Source organism: Echiichthys vipera (assembly GCF_963691815.1).
Source record: "Echiichthys vipera genome assembly, chromosome: 7".
NCBI lineage: Eukaryota > Metazoa > Chordata > Actinopteri > Perciformes > Trachinidae > Echiichthys > Echiichthys vipera.
The window spans coordinates 20,853,722-20,864,485 of NC_139832.1; the positions used below are offsets into that span (position 1 = coordinate 20,853,722).

Genomic DNA, 10,764 nt, shown 5'->3' on the forward strand with positions numbered 1-10,764 from the left:
CATTGCTGAAGTTGAAACAATTACTTCGTATGAGTCCTGCATTTAACATTTAGCCCTACAATCAATGTCATTCATCACACACACAGAGGGGAAAGTAAGATTGCGAGGCTCTGCTGTATTGTTCAAGGGTCAGCAGACTGGCAAATGTAAACAGTCTCATTTGCTTCAGGAATGCATTTATCACACTGGTCTACTTCTGACCTGCAAGGTACTGTACAAGAAACAGCCAAGAAGTAAGTCTTTAATGCGACATTGAGCTGCAACAAATACACAAGTATTGGTAGGGAGGAGGGAGAATGGCAGATACCAATTTAGGAAATGGGATCAGAATGATGTCATGGGTATGTTTTCAGATGAAAGCAGTTACCTACTAACCTTAATGGTATCTAAATGGCTTGTATCAGGCTGTTGGCTTTTACGATGTCTGTCTGACTCAACTCTCAGGAACACGCTAATCATCATATGACCTCATTTAGTAAAGGACACAGTTTGAACAATGGTGACAGTCCTTCAAAACACTGGTTTCCTTACAGTAAGTGCTTGGTGCATAACACAACCTACAGTTAAGAGCATGCTATTAGCAATCTCCTTGCAGAGTCCTTTTAAGGACTTACTACAGACTACAATATTCATGGTGGTTGGACATCAGTGAAGGCCAGACAGCTTCTGAGGAGCCAACCACAGCAACAGACCTCTTGGCTAAACCTGACAGTTTGGGAACATCCAGCCGCTCATGACACAGCAGTCCTACTCCGGAGCTGCCTTCAGAGGACTTCCTTTCTGTCCTTTCATCTAGCAGTGCATTTTCCAAATCTGTGGTACTTTGTAGGGTCATGGGGGGTCACAGCTCTCACAGCAGAACTCTCTGTCTCTCTGGAAGGTCAGAGTGACTCAGCTTCACTTTCCCTTCCACACATAACACATCCACACTACCTTTAAACGGATGCAGTGGAGGGCCTTGATGGTTTTGAAAATCACGTTCTTAAGTCAAATCGGCCTCATTCCTTTTATGACCAGCTGTTTCAGGGCAGATTTTGTCATAAGGAAACAGCATTTTAATGGTGTTTAGTCTCCAAAAAGGATGGAAGGGTGTGATAAGAAGACACGGGTGTGTTGGACTACTGTACATGGACTAATAGAGAAAGAGACCTTCATTTTTAAATCAACTGCATCATGAAGATCTGCATCCATATCTGGTTTTAGAGCTGGGAAAAACCTAGGACAAAATTGTCTTGCTAGTTGTCAGGGCATAAAACCAACGATCTGTTGCTCTTTACAGATCAAGACTTGTGTAAGAATGGCAAAACTGTCAGTGCTTAAAAAACATTTGTTTAAAATTCAAATTTAGTCAAATCGTGACCTTAAAATCAAACTGTGGTTTTGGATTATCATGACGAACCTAATTAATATATTTTGTGGACATTTAGTTCAGAAACTGAGATGGGAATATCTGTTTCATCTAATCTATTACAAAGCTGAATAATTAGTAGACTATTAATTTTAATCACAATTTTGGCTTTTAAAAATGAAATGAACATCCATTTGCATGGATGTATTAAGGTAACTGGATACAACGTTCGAGGCGTTCATTCCTATGAAAGTTGCTCAGTGGCACAGGATACCAAAAAAGTTCAACTACCGCATCTAACAATACCAGGATGATCGGAACTGCTTCTGCATTGTGTGGCCCATAGAGCAGGCGCACATACTTCCACAGATTTAGCACCCGAGTAACTTGAATGGGAATTCAATTATTTAGTCGTGCTGCTATTATAGACTTTCAGAATTGTATCAGACCGAATGGTTCAAATCCTAATTCACACGAGTACTTTTGCGGAGGTTCTGTTTCTGAAAGGATTTACTCGAGTCCTTGAGTCAGCGGCCGTGGGTTCGACTCCCACTGAATTGAAGAAATATATCAATATGATCGTTTATCATCTCTCAATGGCATCGTATTGTGATAAAATCATATCTTGAATTATCGTGATACACAATTGCGTTGTTAAAATTGATAACAACAAACACATACTATGAAATACTATGTGAAATATTTTGAGTTTATATTTTGCACTACAGTTCTTAATAAAATGAGATAACACTCAGTATAATCTATGTTACGTATCAAATTCACACAGGAGTATAAAAACAGGCGTTTACCTATTTATACAAAGTATTTATTTATTGAATTCTCAGAAAACATGCTAAGAGACAAGATAAAAGATTTTGGCCATATCGTCCAGCCCTACTACCACTGTGATTATTTTACTTTAAAAAAATACATTCTAGCCTCTTGCATGTACTCTAATTTTGTTCAATAATAGTAAAGTGATTTTCGAATAGAGATTTGATAAAGTTAAAATCATAAACGATTCATTGCAAGTCCGGGAAATAATTCCACTAAAAATGCAAATGTCAGACTGATTAAAAAAAACTGTCCTTGCATCTAACTTAAAAAACAGACCACAGCCTTCTCCAGTCCTTTCTTGTGCTGAGTCAGCAGCCAAGCAAACATCCTCCTTCTCCTCTTCTCCACATCCTGATCTCTTAAGAGGGAAACTGTGAGTTATAACACATGCGGCAGCACATCCCAATTAAGGTCTGTCTGCCTTGCTACACCCTGTGACCAATAAAGATGTCCAAAGTCTGGCACTGAAGCTAATACAGCCCAAAAATTGAGGTGAAGGGAAATCCAACAAAGGTCAATATCACTGATCAATATAACAAATGCTCCATCACTCTACTGAGACAGGATAAGAGTCTCTGTCCTGTCAGGTCAGGACCTTACCGCTCCACTAAGCCACAGACTTGCTCTTGTTGCTGTATGTTGACGTATGGTTCGATCTGGGTCAGCTGGAATAATATTGCATTGTTGCTGTTGTTGAAGTCAGTGTGTAGTCACTTAACAAAAACAGGCACAGCAAATGAAATCATGCACCAGCAAGATCATTTGAATGACTTTGTGATTTATAACATGATGCAAAACATCTTACAGTGTAACACGAAAGACCTCTTGGCACAAATCAGGTGCATGAAAACAACATCTCCCAGGCTCTTTAAGCAGCAACACCATCACTGCTAGTCACCTTTCTTGCCTTGGACATAATGCGTAATTCAGTTTGTGACTTAGATAACAGTATGAAAACAGAATGCAATACTAAAAACTCATCCAGTTTCTCCTCTTCGATGACGGCACCAGAGAGAGATGACACTCTGACACTGGTGAAATTATCAATGTCACACTCTTTGCCTTCAACTAGAAACATCATCCTATACAAACATATTGCATGTTAGTGGCTTTTAACACAACATTGGAACTACTTATGTTGTTTTATTCTACTATTATGTACTATTAACATGTTTGAAAAGTATAATTTAATAATAATAATAATTTAAATGTTCCATAAAAATAGAATCACTAAATTACCATGACAACAGGTATCCTCTCCTGTCAGTCAAACCAAGTACATATATTTAACAGATATTTTACCCAGTTCAGTTATGACTATGTTGTCAAAAGTAGGCTACCCTTCACAAAGGTGTCTGTATTAGTATGTGCCCTGCTCATTCAATAATACCCATTCAGGATTTGTCAATAAAATAAAAACACACTTCCATGGGGAAAAGCTTTAAAACTATATAATCGTGTCCAAGATGAGGATATTTTGCGGGTAACTTAAGACATTCCACGGGCGGTCTGTAACAGGCTGATAGCTGAACTGAATTAAAATATGGCAAATGACCACTGACGCACCATTACTGCAATGTGAACGTAAAATGCAGATTTAAAAAAAAAATGTCAAGTCCATTAGAGGACAGTGTAGTTAAACGGTTAGTTGCTCTAACAAAACCACCAGACCGTGACATTCCCAAACGTGCAGAGGTGCAGTCCGCGGATCCCCAGGGTAACGTTACAAAATGCACCGTGTTCGTCAAGCTGTCGGGACGGAGGAGCATTTCTTCTTACCTCTGAATCCTGTGTGTTTATAATCCACTCGTACATGGCGGGAATGAACACATGTCCGTGTGTAGACCCAGATATCTCCGTAAAAACCCACATTGGCGGTGTATTATTTGAGTGGGTAGTGCTCGTTAAGGCCAGAGCACGAAGCTTCACAGTACAGCAGAGGAGAAGGCGCAACTTGAAACTGACAGAGAGGGATCGGTCGAAACCAAACCACGACCAGGAGGGGGGAGCAAGTAAGTCTATAAATAACAACAATTTACCAAAACACGCACGCTTATTAATTTCACAATAATTAATTGTGAACGTGACTGCAATATACTTTTAAACGGTGTTTTTTGTCATGGTATTGTGTTATGATAGAATATATCGGGATTTATTGTAATATTTAAGGTGTGAACCCCCGTTACTCCTTGGAGTGTTCCTGCGTGTTTTAACTCAGTTTAATCCGATTGGTCTCCTCCAACATGACGCAGCAGTACTGCTGCCTTCACATGGTGTCAGAAACATTAGCGCTGGTTTACACAACAGGGAAAGGCGGGCGGTATTTTACATGATAACCGAACTGCGGAGATTTTATTACAATTCTGATTGACTATAAAGTATTCCTTGATATCTTGTGTGTGACTGTACACCCTAAACAAATACTGAGTTAACCTTTAGACGGGTTAATGTAAACAACTGATGGCTCTAAAGACAGCTTGGTGATTCATTATTAGTACTAATGATTACACTGAACAATGAATGATGAGTCAAGTAGATTTCAGTATGATCAAATTAAAAGAAAATTGTGTTCTTACTTAAACTTACAATCACTTTGCTTCAGTTTGATCAGTGTTTCTGATTTCTAAATTAAATGATCAGAGTAATTCATTGAACACAGTGTTTGTGGTACCCATTGGTTTCCTCTGTAAAAGCATGTAAAAGCGTGTAATTGTTTGCGTGACATAAAGTCAGATGTAATTTATATGTCTCAATGAGTTTGTTGGGTCTGTCTGCAACCGTCTTTTCCACTGTATGGAATCTTAAAATATATAATTCCCACTGAATTCCAAAGCCCATTTGTTTGTTTTCTAACAAAGCAGAGACATGGATTGTGCCGTGGTTTTAGACCATCTGAAGTTTCCCTTAGCGGAAAACCACTTAAGATTACCACTTGGGAAAATTATAAGTTTCAAACAATCGCTTTCAAATAGTAAGACATCACATGGAAAACAGTATAGTGAGTCTTTGGCTGCTTCCCACAGACAGAAATATGCATCACTAATACACTGCTTTGTTCTGTCTCAATCACAACACAATCCAATACTTATGCTCACATTACAGAAACATATTGTACACATCACGGCCAGAGCAATCCAGACAGCAAATCCAGAAGCTGTAAAGATTACCCTAAATGTCCTCGATGATTCAAAGGAAAGGTCAATGACTTGCAGGCCCTTCGTAAAACCTACTCAACTATCAGTCACTGCTTCACAACTGGATCACAGGCTCGCAAAAACTGAGAAATCTCAAAATATGACTACTTAAAACAGAATTACTACTTAAGACCAGAAACAGGCTTTAATCTGAGCACAATGCTGGAAGGAGGAACCATTCTGCTGCTATCAGAGCTCTGCACAAGTCAGTCTCTCCCTCTTTAGCCTCCAGCGAGGCAGACACCTTCCCGTCACCTCCTGTGACTGTTCAGATAGACCTCTGTGGCTGTTCTTTGAGAGCACACAGAGACACATGGCATTTGTAATCCCTCGAAAACAAGTTGTGTAAATTTAAGTTCTAAGACAGCCACGTGGAAGGATCAGTGCTTAATAAGTATGTTCATTCAACAGACTCTATCATTTGACAGTGGATTTAAAACACAGGCTCAAAACATCTGTCCTATACATATTTGTAGAGGGAGGAGGGAAATTATATTATTAAATATGTAATTATAGATAAAATAGATGTACAGGAATATGAATTCAATTAAGCACACGATAATGCCATTACCCAGAAAGGTCATATAGAATTGGTTCAGCAGGGAAATGTAATTTGCCAGAGATAAGTTCCATTACCCCTTCACAGGCAATGTCTGTCTTTGGTGTATGTGCTCCAGACTTGCTTATTATGAGGGTTATGTAATGTTTTCTTTTAGGGTGGTAACAAAAAACAAAACTTTAAACTTCTCACTTCCGCCAGTAGCATAAGGTGAATTGGGCTCTGTACTGCTGCATACCTGTATAAGTGCATAATGGCACTATAATTTCTTGCAAGTTGCAACTCAAAACAACTAGTCCTTAATTTTATCATGTTAGTCAGTCATTCAGTTGAAAGATAAAGTTTATAATAAAAACATGTAGCTCTTTCTTATGTAACTGAAAATGATAACATTGCGTCACATCTGTTACTGTGATACTAATATGAGGTTCGCTATGCTAACTAAAAACAGCATCATTTTAACTGTGAGAGGACTTGCAGCCAAGAATACATACTGTCTCCGCCAACACAAGGATGTTCCACATATGATGAGGTCTCCCATTAGAACAAGCTGTCCTAGTTGGATTTTAACTGATATGCTAATTAAACAAACCACAGGGGGACGCAGGATGTCAACCGGGTGTTCTTGGGTGAAAATGACAGAGAGAGAAAGGAAGACAGACTTGGAAGGGTAGCAATGTGGAGGGGGGAAAAAAAGGACCAGGGATCAGGATATTGGAGCAGGATGGCTCTCTGCTGGCTCACAATACATCAGAGAGAGTTTCGCCACATTATGAAACCGCTTTTAATTGCGCTGAGCATCTTGGTTCCCACCATGCCTCTGTTCACAAACACAGGTTCGTCATCAGCCATTCACCGATGATCCGTGGACGCTGAAGCATGCAGACAAAGGGCTGTCTACCTAAGGTGAGGAAGGCTGCACACATTCCCAACATAACAAAGGAATTAAACATGATGTCATCCCTGAAAACTTCAAAGGCATCTGCCAAATCACATTGTCTAATACAGATGACAATGGACTGCATCAAATCTCCATTCATTCACCTATGATGAAGCTGATTAAAGAGGAGGATAAAGGCAAAGTACTTACTGCACAGAGGAAGACAGGCACAAGATATTCCTTGGGCTGGGATTTGTTCTCTTTCTATTTTCTTCCCTCCCTTTCCCCGTCTCTTTCTGCCTCTCCTCCTGCCTTCTCCCCCCTTTCTTCTCACCACAGCAAGATGCTGCCTGGACCAGTGCTCGTTGACATGGTAACCAAGACTGGGGGGGATTCTCACGTGACCGTATCTCCCTGGTTGCTGATTGGGCTGACGCATTAAAGGAAGGAGGGAGGGAAAGAGGGAATGGGCGGGGGGGTCGATGGGGGGTGATGTCACACGCCCACCGGTTCACAAATGGGAGGGATCCTGACTCAGGCCGCCTGCAAGCACACACAGACACAATGGGTGTCTCTTTAAGGTGGGGTTGAGCTGGAGTTGAGCTATTAGAAGGTCAAGGATGATTCTACTTGACTGATGGACGTATTGGATTCCAACTTGCTGATCTGAGATGTCGGGCTTGGCTCTGGCTAAGCTGTCCCCACACTTCACTCTCATCTGCAATGCCACTAAAAATGCACTCCAAACTGCCAGGGGGCCAGAATACAGAAATAACACAACTGTTACAAGACATACAAGAGCACCCATATGTGGCGGCTTGACCTGCTGACCTCCACAATTCAACCTCTTCTCGGGGGCCTGCAGGGAGCCATTTATAGCACTGCAGAAACCAGATAGAAGCATGACTGCTACTATTCACTCTTAGATGCAGTAATATTCATAATGCACGAGAGGCAAACATTCAAACAGTAAAACAATGGGACCTTCGGTCACTTAGACGGATCCAGAGGCAGGCTGCTGTTTCTGTTCCCACTCATAAATGACCTGAAAGTATTTCCTGAATTAAGAGATTACATAACTGCTGCACACTTAGCTTTATGTGTAGCTTCAATAATGATAAAATTACAAAAACAACACGCACCATTGGCATGTGCTGAGCAGCCTATTTGCCATAACTGCATAATGATAAGCGCCCTGCTGTCATACATTTTACAAGCGTTTTACAGACTTGAAAGTTGAGGGAAAACTTGGCACAAGAACTGCAGCAAATGAAAGCAGCATTTAGCTGTTGAGTGAAAGAAAAAAAACTTCCCATGTTCATTGAGGCAATAAAATATTTCAGAAGAGAGCGTTTTACATCCCATTCGAGGGAAAGTAGGTCTCTGTCAATTTCACGCTCATTCCCAATGATGACATGAGTAATCATGGTCCAGGCTTGTTGTCCAGACTGTTGTGTAACGGTCTGGGATTGGTCCAGTTCAGCCAGAAATGAGAAATGATCTTGTTCTGTGAGATTTGTTTTTCCTGAGCTGATGTCATGTGCTGCCTTTGCAATGTATTGAGCAACTCAAAAATATGTCTCACTAATCCGGAGTAGACACAGTTCTCAAAGTTGGTGACCACCTTATTATTATTTTTTTTAATATATATTTTCGCCCATTTTACGTTTTTTTTCATGTGTGTAACCTTCATTTCCTGATGGACAACAATAGCTACTGACATTTGGACACTTTGCTCAGTTGAAAATGGACAACAATCCTGTCCGCTCTGGGCGTATCACCACATTCAGTGCACAGCATTTATACACCCAACTTAAGAAATACCCACCTTCCTCTGGCCTGTGTCTAATGAATGTCTTCGGTTTTTTAACATATTCTTTTAAATAAAGCAAATATGTGGGATTAAAATGAAAACACCCCAAAAAAGCTCCCTCTTCTTTGTGTAAAATATTCTTTTTTTAATTTAAAAAAACCTACAAAGAGGATTTAATGCATAATTCCCCAAAAACAAGTTACTCTTTTCAGATTTTTATTAGATCTGTATTATTCTCTGATCCCAATCTACTGATGTACAGAGGCTGTCTGAATCATCAGAAATGTAGCTCAAACATCGCACTCCAAAGTACACCAGAGCAGTGCATTATGCAGCCATTTTTCCTCTAATGCTACTGGCCACTGAGCTTCATTAATAAAACATGCACCACTGTCTCTAAAGCCATCTGTTTCTCTACACCAAGCAAAATATATAATTAATAAAATGCAATAATGAGTGACTCTCCAAGGTCTCAAGTTTCTCTTTATAGACTATATACAAAGACTTTTATGATGCTGTTAATCTTCACATACAGTCTATGTTGCTTTCCCAATGCTTTCGTCCTTCCCATTTAAATCATCACACATTTTTTAAAATGATGTAAAATAACGGATTTTAGAATCAGTGAATCATTATACGCACATTTTCAATGCAGTCAACACTACAGTAGGTGGAGCAGAACTCTCTACATGTTTACGCCTGCATGTTACCATGGTGGTCTGAGTTATGACAGACTGTAGATTGAAGCAAGTTTAAACAGGGACTGACACAACATGACAGTACATGGGCCCCAGCTAATAAATCTTTGATATAGAGAATGTAGTGCCAGGTGGTATCCTGTATCAAGGTTATCACTGGGGTATTTCCCCAAATTTCATTAAGCCTTATATACAGTTCATACTCTCTCTGCCTTCTCACTGTGAGCATTTATAGGTGAAGGGGATGATGAGAGCAGGGATACTAATGGTGGTATCATCATGTTTATGGTCTGCCATCAGGAACCTGTTACGGGCCACTGAGCACTGGGCTGCAGAGCAGGAGGAGAGACAGAGTGAGCAGGGGTACTGCTGCAGAGCAATGTTACTCTGAGACAATTTAAACTTGCAAACATGAGTGCTCTTGGAAATGTCATTAACACAGAAATCCGATAGTGAGAAAAAATTTGTTTAAAGATTTTTCAGCAAAAATGTATTTTATGTCCGGTTCCAGGACAAAGTGCTTGCCCTCCAATTCTGAGACGAGATGGAGACTAGCTTAGGGTGAGGGCAAGTTTTAAGCATATTGATACAATTTGTTTATTGTGGCGTGCAGAAAAACGATGATAACACTACCTGGAAACTTTGATTTCGCTGCAATCATAATGTAAACAAAAGTAAAATAAATAGATAAATAAGTAACATGAACACTGTCACACTAACTGCCAAAATATTGGTACAGTAGCTCTAACTAAATCCAACAAACATGTATAAATGTGTACAAAAATGTTTAAATATAATATCTGATGTTCCCACTAAGACAGACCACTGAGATCCTGGAGCTTTTATACAGAAGGTAATTTATACCCACAGATAAACCCAATTTGAACCCTCTCAGTCAAAACAAGTGACATCTGAAAAAGGTATTTCCAGAATCCCATTAGTATCTTACGTAAGTAACATGAATCCAGCCATTTTTTGAACACTAAATTCTGATGAGCGCTAACTCTGTGCAAACACTACGTACATTGACGCCAGTTTGCTGCCCCTGAGCATTATGGGTAGAGGGAGAAATTAGGGGAAAGAGAGTGGTGTTTGTGTGATGGTAGAGGTCCAACAGAGGTATTAAAGCCAATGAACAAAAGCTACTGAGTGAAAACACACAACGCAGAGGAGAGACATGGCAGACAATGAGGTCAGTATTCAGGAGATCTGACTGTGTCTGTGGTCAGTCTGAGCCAGTCTAAATTTAACTGTATGTGTTTAGGAGACCTCAAACCAGGGTGGTGTGAGGACTGAAACAGCAGCAGTGGTGAGGGTGTGGCCACACTGGATCCATTTCTCACACTGCTTGCCATTTACTGTGTCCGTGAACTGCTAGGCTATAAATTCAACCTTCCCTAGAAGTGAAAAGGTTAAGAAGTCAAGGCGACTCTTT

The 10,764-nt window shown here is 40.1% G+C and overlaps 1 protein-coding gene across 16 annotated transcripts in view; it reads right to left on the minus strand.

Moving 5' to 3' along the window:
• The window catches only part of mical3a (microtubule associated monooxygenase, calponin and LIM domain containing 3a), a 96,395-nt gene that overhangs the window by 65,440 nt on the left and 20,191 nt on the right, over window positions 1-10,764 (minus strand). For 15 of the 16 annotated variants that reach the window (XM_083917437.1, XM_083917441.1, XM_083917438.1 and 12 more), the window contains exon 1: window positions 3,965-4,107. The exons of the other annotated variant lie outside the window; for it this stretch is intronic. The gene's annotated coding sequence lies outside the window, so the exon portion shown is untranslated. Of the gene's footprint in view, window positions 1-3,964; window positions 4,108-10,764 lie in introns of those variants that run through there. 16 annotated transcript variants of the gene reach the window in all.